We start from the raw sequence: 13,304 nt of genomic DNA, 5'->3' as shown, positions 1-13,304 counted from the left end.
CTCCCCCACCATATGCCCCGGAGCGTATATACCCTGCAATACCTGTCCAGCCAGAAGTTAGACCACGGGCATCTGCGCCCGAGGAACGGGGCTCCGTTATCAATGAACAAAATAACGATGTTTCCTCACCTCAAGGTGGGGCCTTGGCTACGCTTGTCCCCGAGTCTACACAACTGATCACTTCCCCTCAGACGCACTTGAGTCTCCCTATGCCGGAGATATCCTCCCCCCGAGCTTGTATTACACCCAGAGGGTTTGACCCGACCCCGAGGGGAGCTGTAGGGGGCCTAGATGGCAAGCGTTTGTTCACTAGAGCATCCGTAGAATATGGCGAAAAAGAAGCATTAGGAGACCAGGCTGTCAAGTGGGTGCGGAATGAAGTATATACCCTGATTGACATATGGAGTACTGTGAAGGATTTAGAGCCAGTCATGCAACAACATGTGCTATACGAAATGTCCAATTCGCTCATTGGGTATTGGGAAATAAGCTTTAGGGACGGGACAGCCCCCCAGATCCTGTATACTATCAGAGATTGGGCCCATAAATTTAGCCTAACACCGGAAGAAGTATTTAAGAATGTAGACACTTTGGTACAATATCGCGACAGATTATTCTTGAAAAGTCCACAGTGGACTACGCAATACCCTATGCGAGAAGTACACCCAATCTATCATCCCGAAATCCCCGAACAACGAGATGGTAACCAGGCGATCATACGACAAGGGGTGGCGGCTCGGTTCCAGGAACAGTGGGTTTATACCCCATGGAAAAGAAGTGAAGTACTGGCGTTGAAATCTCAGCTGCCAGATCCCCGAAAGAATCCTACTGCGTACTACAAAGAATTGACCGAAGCAGCTGCATCCGCTGTAATGACTTTAGCCGATGTTGAATTGTTCTTCGGACTGCTAGTACCGGTTGATATATGGCGACAGGTGCACGATTCTAATCATGCTGAATTTGGTGGCACGTGGGAAGAGTTAAGGGGCTGGGACCAGGATCGCAAACCAGGGGACAAACCCAGAGTGGAAATAACTTCTCTTCCAGCGAAAATAATAACTTTCATGCATACTCTGATCCCGCCCCGAAAAGTCGATTGGGATAAACTGTCCGCCTGTAGACAAAAGAAGGACGAAAGTGTGTCCGACTTCTTTACCAGGTTCGAAGAGGTTTTTATTGATTTTAGTGGACAAGATTTGGCCACAGAAGGGGGCACAAGGTTGTTCGTTAACAGGTTCGTTACGAACCTGGCTCCGGAAATTTCAGCACGACTGGAGGCGGCAGAGAGTACCTGGACTACCTCTTCCCCGTCTGTAATACTCAGCATGGCCCAGTACTACGAGCATAGAGAAAATGAAAATAAGGATAAGGTGGATAAAAAGGTTAAGGATCTGAAGACCCGAGTACTGTTACAGCAAGTGGTTCGAGGGCAAGGAGGAGGTAGAGGTGGTCGGGGCCCAATGACGAGAGGGGCGGGGACAGGAAGGGGTTCAGGAGGAGCCCCGTCAATAGGCATCAACCAATGTTCCTATTGTAAAGAGGAGGGACACTGGAAGGCTCAGTGTCCATACTTGGCCGCCCAGAACGCAGCAAATCGCGGACGAGGTAGAGGACGAGGGGGCCCCGACCGAGGTGATATGCATAGAGACGAGTACAGAGACGTTCAACCAGACAGGTCAGAAAGGAACCACTTCGATAACACCCAACGCAGACAATACTATCATGGTGACTATGCCGAAGGGAATGATGATGAATATGCCCCAGCATAGGATAGCCAGGGACAGAGGGGGGGCCATGTGTCAATTCCGGTCAATCAGAGGGGACCCTACATCAGAGGGGAAGTGTTGGGGACATCTGAAAATTTTCTAATTGACACAGGAGCAATGAACAGTTCCGTTGCTCGATCATTGGTTCCAGGGGCAGCTCTGTCCGGGCAAAACAATGTTTCGGTGGGTTTTTCCGGAGTCCCCGTTGTAAGCCCCATCTCTAAACCTATCCCCTTTACGATTGGTCCAGCCACTATGGATACTCCTTTCTTATTGACATCGAATTGTGGGGAGAACCTGTTGGGATTGGATATGCTGAAAAGATTGAATGCTACTATACATTGTTCTGCGGATGGGGTCTATTTAACTATACGTCCCTCTGTAACACCTGTTAAACAATGTTTTACGAAAAATGAACGACTCCCACCGGAGTTCGATGGCGTCCCAACCTCCCTTTGGGCGACAGGGGACGCAGATGTGGGTGAACTGGACATACCCCCAGTTCACATCACGTTGAAGCAAGGCGCTAAACTACCACGCATCCCACAGTACAAAATAGCACCGGCGGGGGAACGGGCTTTATTGCACATCATCCAGGAACTGATTGACAAAGGGGTTGTAGAGGAAACAAACGCCAATATTTGCAATAGCCCGATCCTCCCGATTTTGAAGAGGAACCATGACCAAGGGGAGATGGGGGCTGCCTATCGTTTTGTGATTGATTTGCGAGCCGTTAACAAAATTGTGGTACCACAGTATCCTGTGGTGACCGATATCACTACCATTCTCACCATGATCCCTCCGACTGCACAGTACTTTTCGGTCATTGACCTGAAAAATGCTTTCTTCAGCATTCCTATCCACCCTGATAGCAGACAGATCTTCGGATTTTCAATATCTGGACGCAGCTTCCGCTTCTGTCGCGCTCCTCAAGGCTACACTGAAAGTCCGAGCATATACAGCCAGGCTCTGAAGGCTCTGTTGGATGACTTAGAATTGCCGGATGGCAATGTCCTCTTGCAATATGTAGATGACTTACTCATTGCATCTGACACAGAGGATGGATGTAAGAAAGCTACGGTTAAATTGTTGCACCATTTGGCTGTCAAGGGGAACAAGGTATCCTTATCTAAATTTCAGTATTGTCGAAAGGAGGTGACCTACTTAGGTCATCTCTTATCGAAGGAGGGTAGACGACTAACACCTGAACGTATTGCTACCATTTCTAACATGTCTGTACCTTGCACGCAGCGTGAAGTCCGCGCTTTTCTTGGCATCACATCTTACTGTCGCCAATGGATACCTAATTTTTCACTTCTGGCTAAACCTTTGTTGCATTTGACTACCAAAGATGTGCATGAACCCCTACCCTGGACGGATGAATGTCAGCTCTCTTTTGACTCTCTAAAAACTGCTTTATGCTCTGCCCCTGTTCTGGGTACTCCAGATTATCGTAAACCTTTTGTACTATATGTACACGAGGTCGACGGTTGTTCATTATCTGTTTTAACGCAGGCCTTTGGAGGTAAGCAAAGACCGTGCGCCTATTTGTCAGCAACATTGGATAATGTTGCAAGAGCACTTCCTAGCTGTCTGAGGGCTACGGCTGCAGTAGCGGTGGCCATCCGGCAGTCAGAAGGACTCGTTTTAAATTCCAATTTGACTGTAATGGTGCCGCATGCAGTAGACACCTTGCTAAATAAAACAAAAACGCAGCATCTTACGAGTGCACGCCTTACTGGGTATGAGCTGACCTTATTTGCACCACATATTACGATTACTCGATGCGCAACATTGAACCCAGCCACATTGTTACCACTCCATACGAGTGAACAGGACACTAATTTACATGATTGCATATATCGCACAGAGGAAGAGACCAAGGGTAGAATTGACCTCACAGACACACCCTTAGATCAGCCCCAGGGAGAGCTATATGTGGATGGTTCCTGTTTCAAACTAACAGATGGCACAACGACAGCTGCATATGCCATCACGACTCTGAAAACAGTTGTTGAAACACTCAGACTACCCCACCGATCAGCCCAAGCTGCTGAACTTATGGCCTTGTTACGAGCCTGTGAGCTGAGTGAGGGACTAGAGGTCAACATTTACACGGACAGCCAATACGCCTTTGGCGTAGCCCATAGTTTTGGGCGGCTGTGGAAAGAAAGGGGTTTCCTTACTTCACACGGTCAGAGAATACAGAATGGGCAGCTGGTTTTGAGGTTGTTGGATGCTCTCACTCTCCCCAAGAAAGTGGCTATTATCAAATGCAGTGCTCACAAAGTAATTGTGGATAAGGTAGGAGAAGGCAATGCTTTTGCAGACCAGGTGGCCAAGCAGACAGCACAGTCGCTGATGTCACCCATGTACGTTCATTCCTCTACTAGATGGGTGGGGGGAGACTGTGAATTATTTGATAATACTATGGAAAGTGTCAGAATACTACAGAAGGAAGCCACCTCAGCGGAACTAGAGAAATGGGAACAAGAGATAGGGAGATTGGATGAAAATAATTGTTGGATCGATTTGACTGAAAAACAAAGATGGCTGCTGCCCAATGCATTAGTACAGGCTGTGGTAACAATGGCGCACGGACCAGCACACATAGGAGCAAAAGGTATCTGTGGGATCTTAGATCCAGTTTGGAATAATCCGAATATCCAACGGACGGCTGTCCGTTTGGTCCAATATTGTATGGTCTGCTTGCAGCATAATCCAGGAAAAGGAGAAACTGTTTTAGCCGGGAATTTCGCACCACCTGCATTGCCTTTTGAAGTGCTCCAAATGGATTATATTCATATGGACCGCGTCAATAATCTCAAATATGTACTGGTTGTAGTTTGTGCATTTAGCAAATGGGTTGAGGCATACCCTACTAAGGAGAACACAGCATTGGCAACTGCAAAAGCTCTCCTGAAAGAGTTTGTGCCTCGCTTCGGATTGCCTCGCTTGATCTGGTCGGACAACGGGCAACATTTCCATGGGGCCCTTGTGCGGCATATCTGCGAGGGCTTACACATACAACAAAAGTTCCATGCTGCCCGACACCCCCAATCAGCAGGGCTCGTGGAAAAATACAATGGCATTCTAAAGTTGAAAATGGCAAAAATAAAGGAAAGCACGGGGTTGAACTGGCCTGACACTTTACCTCTAGCCCTTATGTCTTTACGTGTCACCCCGCACTCACGTTCGGGTCTCTCTCCATATGAGATACTGTTTGGGAGACCTGCTAACGTGTGGGGGGTACCTCGACCTCGTTCTTTTGCAGATATTGAATATCCTATGTTGATTGATTACCTGTATGCTTTGACTAAAGACCTTCGTTCTATTCATCAGCAGGTAGCTTCTGTACTGCAGCCACTGCCAGAGGGCCCCGGTCATCGTTTACAGCCCGGCCAGTGGGTCCTGGTCAAAAAGTTTGAGCGAGACACCAGCTTGGCTCCTAGATGGTCTGAGCCACGGCAGATTTTGTTGGCCACCCGGACGGCGGTTAAAGTGGATGGCAGGAAACATTGGATACATGTTTCGCATCTGAAACGACTACCACTTCCACTCCCCGGTGAGCGGTCACGTCTAGGGGAAATTCTAACACAGGAAACTGAAAGAGCTGATGCATTTGTGCCCTTTTCTGACGCCTGCGAGATTGAGCAGAGGCTACGGGAAGGATCGGCGAGATCAGATGACTTGGTCTCCACTGAAGTTGCAAGTGAGCGTGCAGTAGCGTTGAATTCTGTTTCAAGTACCCCAGACGACCAAACGTCACCAGTACGGAAAACCCCGGGTGTGCTCTTTTCTGACCCTGAAGTGTTGGGTCGTGAGCGATATAATCTCCGGCCCAGAAGGCCGACACACGGCGCCTCAGACCACATTGTCAGGAGATAGGGAAGGACTTCATTGCATAAGATAGGGTTTGCTAGACTACCGGTCTGAGCGCTGAGCGAGACACTGGACTGAACTCGTTGAGAGCTGGAACTTTTCAATCATTGTGCTCTGTTCAGAAAGAAGATTCTGTTCAAATGGATATGGCTCCTACCTTGGAATAGGGATACGAGTCTGCCTGTGAGACTCTGACGGACGCAGGAACGAAGAAACCCTCTGGCAGGTCGGACTGCTAGGCCTATCTCTGGACTTTTAGCTAGCAATGTACCCTTTTGGTCGTGTAATCCTAGAAGAAGAGTTTCCTATTGCGCCTAGACGCATACCTTTCTATGAGCCAATGTTTTCCACATGGACCACGAAGGTCAAAATAGCTTTTGTTGTAACTATAACTGTTATAGTAGCTGTGTTCATGAGTCTGTTTGTATACCTAGAACATAAATACCCCTTACAAAAGTTTTTGCCCACAACTGCCGCACCTCCCGAGCATTTCCTGTTTACCCTAGCGCCCCACAAAGAAAGACATCGCCAAAAATATGCTAAAAATGTATTCATAGAAATGTTGCATCAGACGCACAATGTTACTAACGCCACGGATTGTTGGGTTTGTGGACTCCTGCCTACTGTGGTGCGCAATCATGATCTATTCCTCTCCCGCCCTCTGTCTTATCTAGGTAGTTGTGAAGCGTGGTACAAACTGTTTCTGGCGATATACCGGCATGGGAGTGAGCATTTCAGGGATCTAGATGTCAATGAGCACAATATTATTCTTGATTATGTTCGAACGCACTATGCTTATAATAGAACAGGACATGGGGATAAGGTGATAATTGACCCACAAGGATGTATACAGCTGTATTTAGCGGTAATGAACAAAACTTGGTTAAAAGATGAACTGTATGATTTTAAAGACTTTAATGCCACTCAATACTTTCAGATTTTCATCGAACGAAATGTTACCAGAGACCGCACTGTCCCCATTCCTATTTTGAATGTTTCTGCAGGATTTTGTGTGCAAGGGATAGGTAAGGTACAAATGGGGAATAGCATCTGCAATTATACCTATCGACTGCGAAAACGTATTAGCCCTCCTTTGATTACTCCCCACAATGTGTACTTCGTGTGCGGGGAACATGCATACACTTGGCTACCACGAAACTGGGGGGGGCGCTGTTATCTGTCCTTTCTGTTTCCCCCTGTTTATGTGGCTCCCTCCAACTATCATAAAACGCATCAGTTATACCCGATGCGGTCGTATCATGGGAACCCAGCCGCTCCAATCACAAGCACACCGATAGCAAGCTTCACCGAGGTGACCTCGAGCCATTCCCGTAGTTCACTCTTACACAGAGCACGTAGACAGCTCGATATGACTGAAGTTGATCAGACAGATACTTCATTGCAGCAATTTACAGATTTCAGCAAGGGTCTAGTACCCTTTTGGGGGCCTATTTTCAATAGTAGGGAAATTAGGAGACTGTCTAGAATAGTGGAGAATGTCATTAATATCACTACTGATATTTTAACTAACCTAACGGTGGAAATTCAGGCTACTCGCCTTGTAGCGCTTCAAAATCGAATGGTTCTAGACGTTATCTTAGCTGATCGGGGTGGGGCATGCCGCGTCATCGGCAGTTCTTGTTGTGTATATATTCCTGACTCCGCCCCCTCCGTCCATCTAGCCATCCAGAAACTGCATCGCATTGCTTCCGAAATGCATGTTGACAATGGGTCTTGGTCATTGTCAGGTTGGTTTTGGGGACTTCTGGCCACATGGGGATGGAAGGTAATGTTAATTTTAGGGGGAGCTGCTGCCATCATTTTCACATGCTGTGTCTTGATGCACTGTGGTCCAGCCTGCTGTTCTTACTGTGCTTCCCGTATCACCACTCTGTGTGTTCCATCCCCTATCGCTGTTAAAGCCCAAATGCTGCAGAAAGAGGTACATGGTATGATGATCATCGATGAAGAAATATTTGAGGAGTAGATGTCTGTTATCATTTAGCGCCACCACGCTAAAAGGAGGGTTTGAGGTACCAGAATCGATTCCTGATCACGTAGTATTGATAATCGATATGTTAGGATTAGCATGGTGTCACTAAACTCACACTGTAGACATGCACAATTAGTATTTACGGTATTTTCTTTCACTTAGCTTCATGCCACGTTACGCTATATGAATACCATATTATGGCCCTCTTTAATAGCGTACATGCACAGGCCTTATTCTCCCTTAGCTCTAAAGGCCCTGCTCTTGGGAAAGAAACCAACTGTTGCAGAAACTGCTGTTTCAGCTCGGTAGGCTCGGCAAGGTCGTAGTTAGCTGAGGAAGGGCCGATAAGCACATTCCGGGAGGGGTGCAGGGTGGTTTGTCTCTGAGAAGACAGAAGGGAGTCACCCGTCTGACCTTGCTGCCTGAGCGAAATCAGGAGCTCTTTGTGTGCCTTATATGGGCTTTCCTATTACTGTACTAGCTTGTACCAATTTGTATTTTTCCATGTTAGGCCATGCCGGTGCCAACGCAATTGTATATATGTGATGTGCTGACAATGTGCCAGCAGTCTTCTTGGCGGACCTTTTGGGTCAGGTCGCAAGGAGCTCCTCTGGCAGAGTTTGTGTTTGTCTAATAAACGCTTGAACCTTCTACACTGCCGACCGACTGCTTATTTGTAATGATAAGGGACTTGGTAATGTAATGATTATTGTTGGGAGGGGATCATATATTTTTCGGTACTTCACAAGGACCCTGACTCCAGGGTCATATTCAAGGGATATTATCAGTCAGCGCGGAGATAAGGGCAGTCGGACGTTTTCGGGGTCTCCGCAGCAATCTGAATCGTCTCCTTTGTTTACGGCTTCTGGTGGGAGGGTTGGTCCCTGCAGGCTGTTTGAACACACAAACCCCGCCCACGCACGGGTCATGTCATCTCCGTGGAAAACTGGACGGAAGGGAAGCACGCCCAAATGATGAAGAATTTTCTCATCAGGGACATACGCGGACTGGGCGGGGAAAGCTCTGTCCAGCGTCTTTCACTAAGACGGCCATCTTGAAGTGACAAAATTCATAGTGCTCTCGCATACAAATATGAATAATCCCACGTTGATTGTTATTTAACGTTAATTAAACAAACACTTTTGACAATATTTCATGTCGTTCATAATTTTGAAAACTGCAAAATGTACGGCTTCAATCACGTTCAGAATTAAAATGATCTCAAGACTTTTTTCACGATTCACATACTTTTACTATCAAAATGTCTTCAATTTTTTTAATGGTATTTTCTAGGTCCCCATACAAAACATAAATAGGAACCACGGCCTTTTAAGATGGTCGCTTTATTTCAGCGGTCTCCAACAGCCTTGGGGGCTAGTTAACACAGAACATTCTTTTGTTCCGCCCACTCGACGTTTAAAATCATGGCAAAACCCGCCCTTCAGAGGCGGGCTTCATTTACATTCCTGCTTTAATGGGTCTATAAGCGCCCGGTGTCCATTTCAGAACAAGTCAGGTCTCGGGCCGGCAGCCAATCACAGCGCGGCCCGGGAAATGACGTCACGGGGGTGTCCCGGGCCGGCAGCCAATCACAGCGCGGCCCGGGACACACGGCATCAAGGGGCGGGACTTAAAAAAAAAGTCAGAAACTTCCACGATTCGCGTTCTGACCTGGAGAAAGTGATTGACGCTGATGTCTCCCAATGGCTAGCCTCCATTTATGGAGCTAGCCAATGGGAGACAGAGGCGGGTCATCGATCCCACATAGAACTCATAAGGTTTTTTAGCGCACTTGCAGGCAAAACCTAAAAATCGCTGCATTTTCACAAAAGTGCCAATTTTGCGGGCACTTTTGTAAAAATCGCAGCATTTTTACAAAAGTGCATATTTCGCTGCAAATCGCGAAATCCTGGAGGGTCTGACTAGTGGAGAAGGGTCTGCCTTATTACTACCCCCATAACTATAGCACACTCTGTTTATATTCAGTATTCTGGTTGCATTTTTTTCATATCAGAGGTAAGTGACTACACGCAGGGGGCGGGTCAGGTGGCTCAGTGGACTAATGCATCCACTGCAGGGGCCTGTGTTCGACCTCATGGTCACTAAACCCGGCGGGTCCACTCAGCCTTTCATCCATCTCAGATAAAATGAGTACTATTGAGTTGGGTAACATTAAACATCTGTTATTCAGTGCCAAGATGCTGCGTCAGGGGTGCACGTGAGCTTTACAAATACTTATGTTATGTTATTATAACCATCTTTAATATTCAACAATCAATTAACATTTGGTAGTCCTTGAATTTTTCCGTAGAGACCAGATATGCGTGCCACAAATATTTAGCAGGGTTTTATTTAGGTCAAGAATACACCTTGGATACGCCAAACCTTTGTATCTGCAAATGGTTATGTAATTCATGCCGTGTATTAATGTCATAATTAATTCTTAGCAGCCATTATTTATTCTTGCAGTGTTTCATTGACGTGTAATTGGTATGGTTATCAGAAGACATGCCTTGGAGTCATTCCAGCATTTATGCCTGCACGTGCCGCCATTAGCCAGCCTGGGAGTGTGGTAAACATTTTGCCTACTGCCAGATTAAGTCCTTGGACAGCTGCCAGCAGTAATGCATGGGAATGCTGCCAGCAGTAACACCTAGTAGAGCTGCCAGCATAAACGCCTTGGAGCCTTGCCAGCTGTAGTGCCTTGGAATGTTGCCAGCCTTTGTGGCTTGGAACAATGCCTTTGGCTGCTGCCATGGTACGGATCACTGTCTGCATTCATGCCGCTGAATGTTACCCGTCTAGGAATGAAACCGGCAGAAATACCCAGGAGTTCTATTGGCATCAATGGGTGCTGCCCATCTTACGCCTTCAAGTATTCCCAGCAGCAATGCCTCAGAGCTCTGCCAGCAATTATGCCTGGGAGTATTGCCAAAAGTTCTTCCTGGGAGTACTGCCAGAAGTAATAGCTTGGATTGCTGTCAACATGTAGGCCCTGAAGTGCTGTTGTATTTGTGGTGCAGCCAGTACTAATGCCTTTCAGTGCTAACTGAATTCATGACTGGAGTGTTACCAAAATGCATGTTCAGGAGTGCTGACAGCATAAGGCTTTGGAGCATTGGCTATCTTTGTGAGTTGAAGCAAGATACATTTTTGGGAGTTTTGCCTGTCGAAATTCCTCGATTTGATCCAAACAGTAATGCCATGGAATGTACCAACAGTAATAACATGCAGTTCTCCCTTCAGTAATTCTTGATAGCGCAGCAAGAAATGATGCCCTGGAATTTTGCCAGTAGTAATGCCATGAATGCTGCAAGCATTCATGTTTGTGGGAGCCGGCCGACCAGGCCAGTTGTTGGCGTGGCTTTGCAGCCAGCACCTGCCATGCATAGCCGAAGCCAATGCACATTGGAGATTGGCGGCCTGCAAATGCTTGGGTGCTGGCCTGCACATAGGTCAGGTACTGCGACTAACCTATTCTGTGCACAGCCGAAGGCCATGTGTGTGTAGTGGGATGTGGTTGCCTGCAGACTGGGTGCAGTGGCTGACTTTAGGACATGCACAGAACCCAACCCCTGCTGTGGATGGCTACCTGTAGAGGGTTTTGTTCATGGCTCTGCTTTAAGTGAGATCTAAAGGTCTTGCAGAGCAGTGTTTGGGCGAATGTGGATGGTAAGCATTGGGGATTGGCCACTGCCCGGCGATCAACCACTGCTGTGCACAGCCAAAGGACATGTACAGTGTGGGTTGGATCCTAGGCCTGGTCCTGCGTGTAATCCACACTATGCATGGCAAAAGACAGCGCTGGTAACTCTGGATGCTGTCATTGGTGTTCTCATGAATATCCTTTAACATGTCATGAGTTATGTCATATACATCGCTTTCAGCAGTGTGTACCTCAACCTAATGATAACTCTGTACTTCTGTAGTTTTAGGTTTTGTTTTGCAACAATAACTGGAGTTTTTGTTTTCCATTAATTTATTTTTTTATTTTTTTTAACCTATGTTTAGGTATTATAACTACAGCTGGCTATGACTTCACTCTGAATGCAAATATATGCATATTTTATATGTATAAAGTATATTACGCATATATAAACTATTTGGACAAATGTATTAATTCTAACTGATGGTAAATGTATTAATAATTCTAACTAGCGGACTAGCAGAATTTCCATGCTGCAGTACGTTGTTAAACAGGCCTTAGGGCTCAAACGCTTTATACATAGTGTTATGGATTCATCTAGAAACCCTCTCTACACACTCATAGACCTATCCACGTTCTAGTGGGCGAAAATGACATTTTAAGAAAAGTGAAATCCTACGTCCATTTCTTGAATGTGACCCGACATGTGAGATACACTGACCCGAATGTGCTGTTTCCTGTCACTTTTATTCTAAACTTTTTAATGTTTATCACCTGTTGTGAATCATTCGCTTCCCTTCTATGTGAATATTATTTTTGAAGGGTGATGCCAAAGAGTTTATTTATATGCCGGAGCCCTCCCTTTTCTCGACACTGCGCGGGAGCATCGGGATTAAATGCGCGGAAAACGAGCTCCATCGTCAGTCAACCCGTTAGCCCGCGGCTATAAAAAGTATATATTTTTTGGAGAGAAAAAATAAAGCTGGCACGAGCCACAAGTATCTGACATCCGTCCGGCGTTTCCTGCGGCGGCTGCGCGTGAGTCACTGGAAGTGGCCGCGCATCTGCGCGCGCGCCGGGCTCCCTCGGAGACCGAAGCCCTGGCCCCTCCTGCGGCTGCAGCCTGTCGTCCGAGACCTCCAGCGTTAATGAGCCCCCGGGGGGACGCGCCCTCTCGTGCTCCCAGGGTCCTTCGGATGTTTCCCATCCTGAGATTAGCATATCCGGTGCATGGCCCGGGCACTAACAGGGGCAGACGCGGCATTGGTTGGGGACATGCAATCCAATCATATATTTTGTTGTAGTACTGCGAAACGGAAAGCTTTACTGTTGAAGGCACAGTTATTTTTATTTTAACGTTCTCATTAGCTTCTTTTCTTTTTTATAGAGGGTCGTGGTGTACAACTCAGAGTAATTGTGGCCCCAAGTAGGGCTGGAAATGTATTTCTCACTTTCACAGCTGCAAATATATTCTGTTGTAGGCAATGTGTACCAGGGCTGTTGTGAATTTCTTTTACATTCTGTACTTGTATGCTTGCTTTATAATGGGGTAAACAGGACCGCACATCCCAGCATGCAATAATAACAAGTCCTAAACAAGTCAGGTCCCGGGCCGGCAGCCAATCACAGTGCGGCCCGGGAATGACGTCAGGGGGGTGTCCCGGGCCGGCAGCCAATCACAGCGCGGCCCGGGGAATGACGTCACGGGGGTGTCCCGGGCCGGCAGCCAATGACAGCGCGGCCCAGGACAAAGGGGCGGGACTTTAAAAAAGCCAGAGAAACGCCCCCGAATCGCGTTTTCACGAGAAAGCGTGATTGACAGCCTCTGTCTCCCCATGGCTAGCCTCCATTTATGGAGCTAGTCAATGGGAGACAGAGGCGGGTCATCGAGCCCACATAGAACTCATAAGGTTTTTTAGCGCATGCGCACTACGTGCGCACTTGCAGGCAAAACCTGAAAACATCTTATTGCAGCTTTCAAAGATATGGAAGATATATCTCACGCAAAATGCTGTGA

The 13,304-nt window shown here is 47.1% G+C and overlaps 1 protein-coding gene across 1 annotated transcript in view; it reads left to right on the top strand.

Annotated features, from left to right (window-relative positions):
• The window catches only part of LOC144825052 (uncharacterized), a 236,253-nt gene that overhangs the window by 88,852 nt on the left and 134,097 nt on the right, over positions 1-13,304 (top strand). The gene's annotated exons all lie outside the window — the stretch shown is intronic.

The sequence above is a fragment of the Lissotriton helveticus genome, chromosome 3_1 (genome assembly GCF_964261635.1).
Source record: "Lissotriton helveticus chromosome 3_1, aLisHel1.1, whole genome shotgun sequence".
Lineage (NCBI taxonomy): Eukaryota > Metazoa > Chordata > Amphibia > Caudata > Salamandridae > Lissotriton > Lissotriton helveticus.
This window is presented reverse-complemented; position numbering and strand designations above follow the sequence as displayed.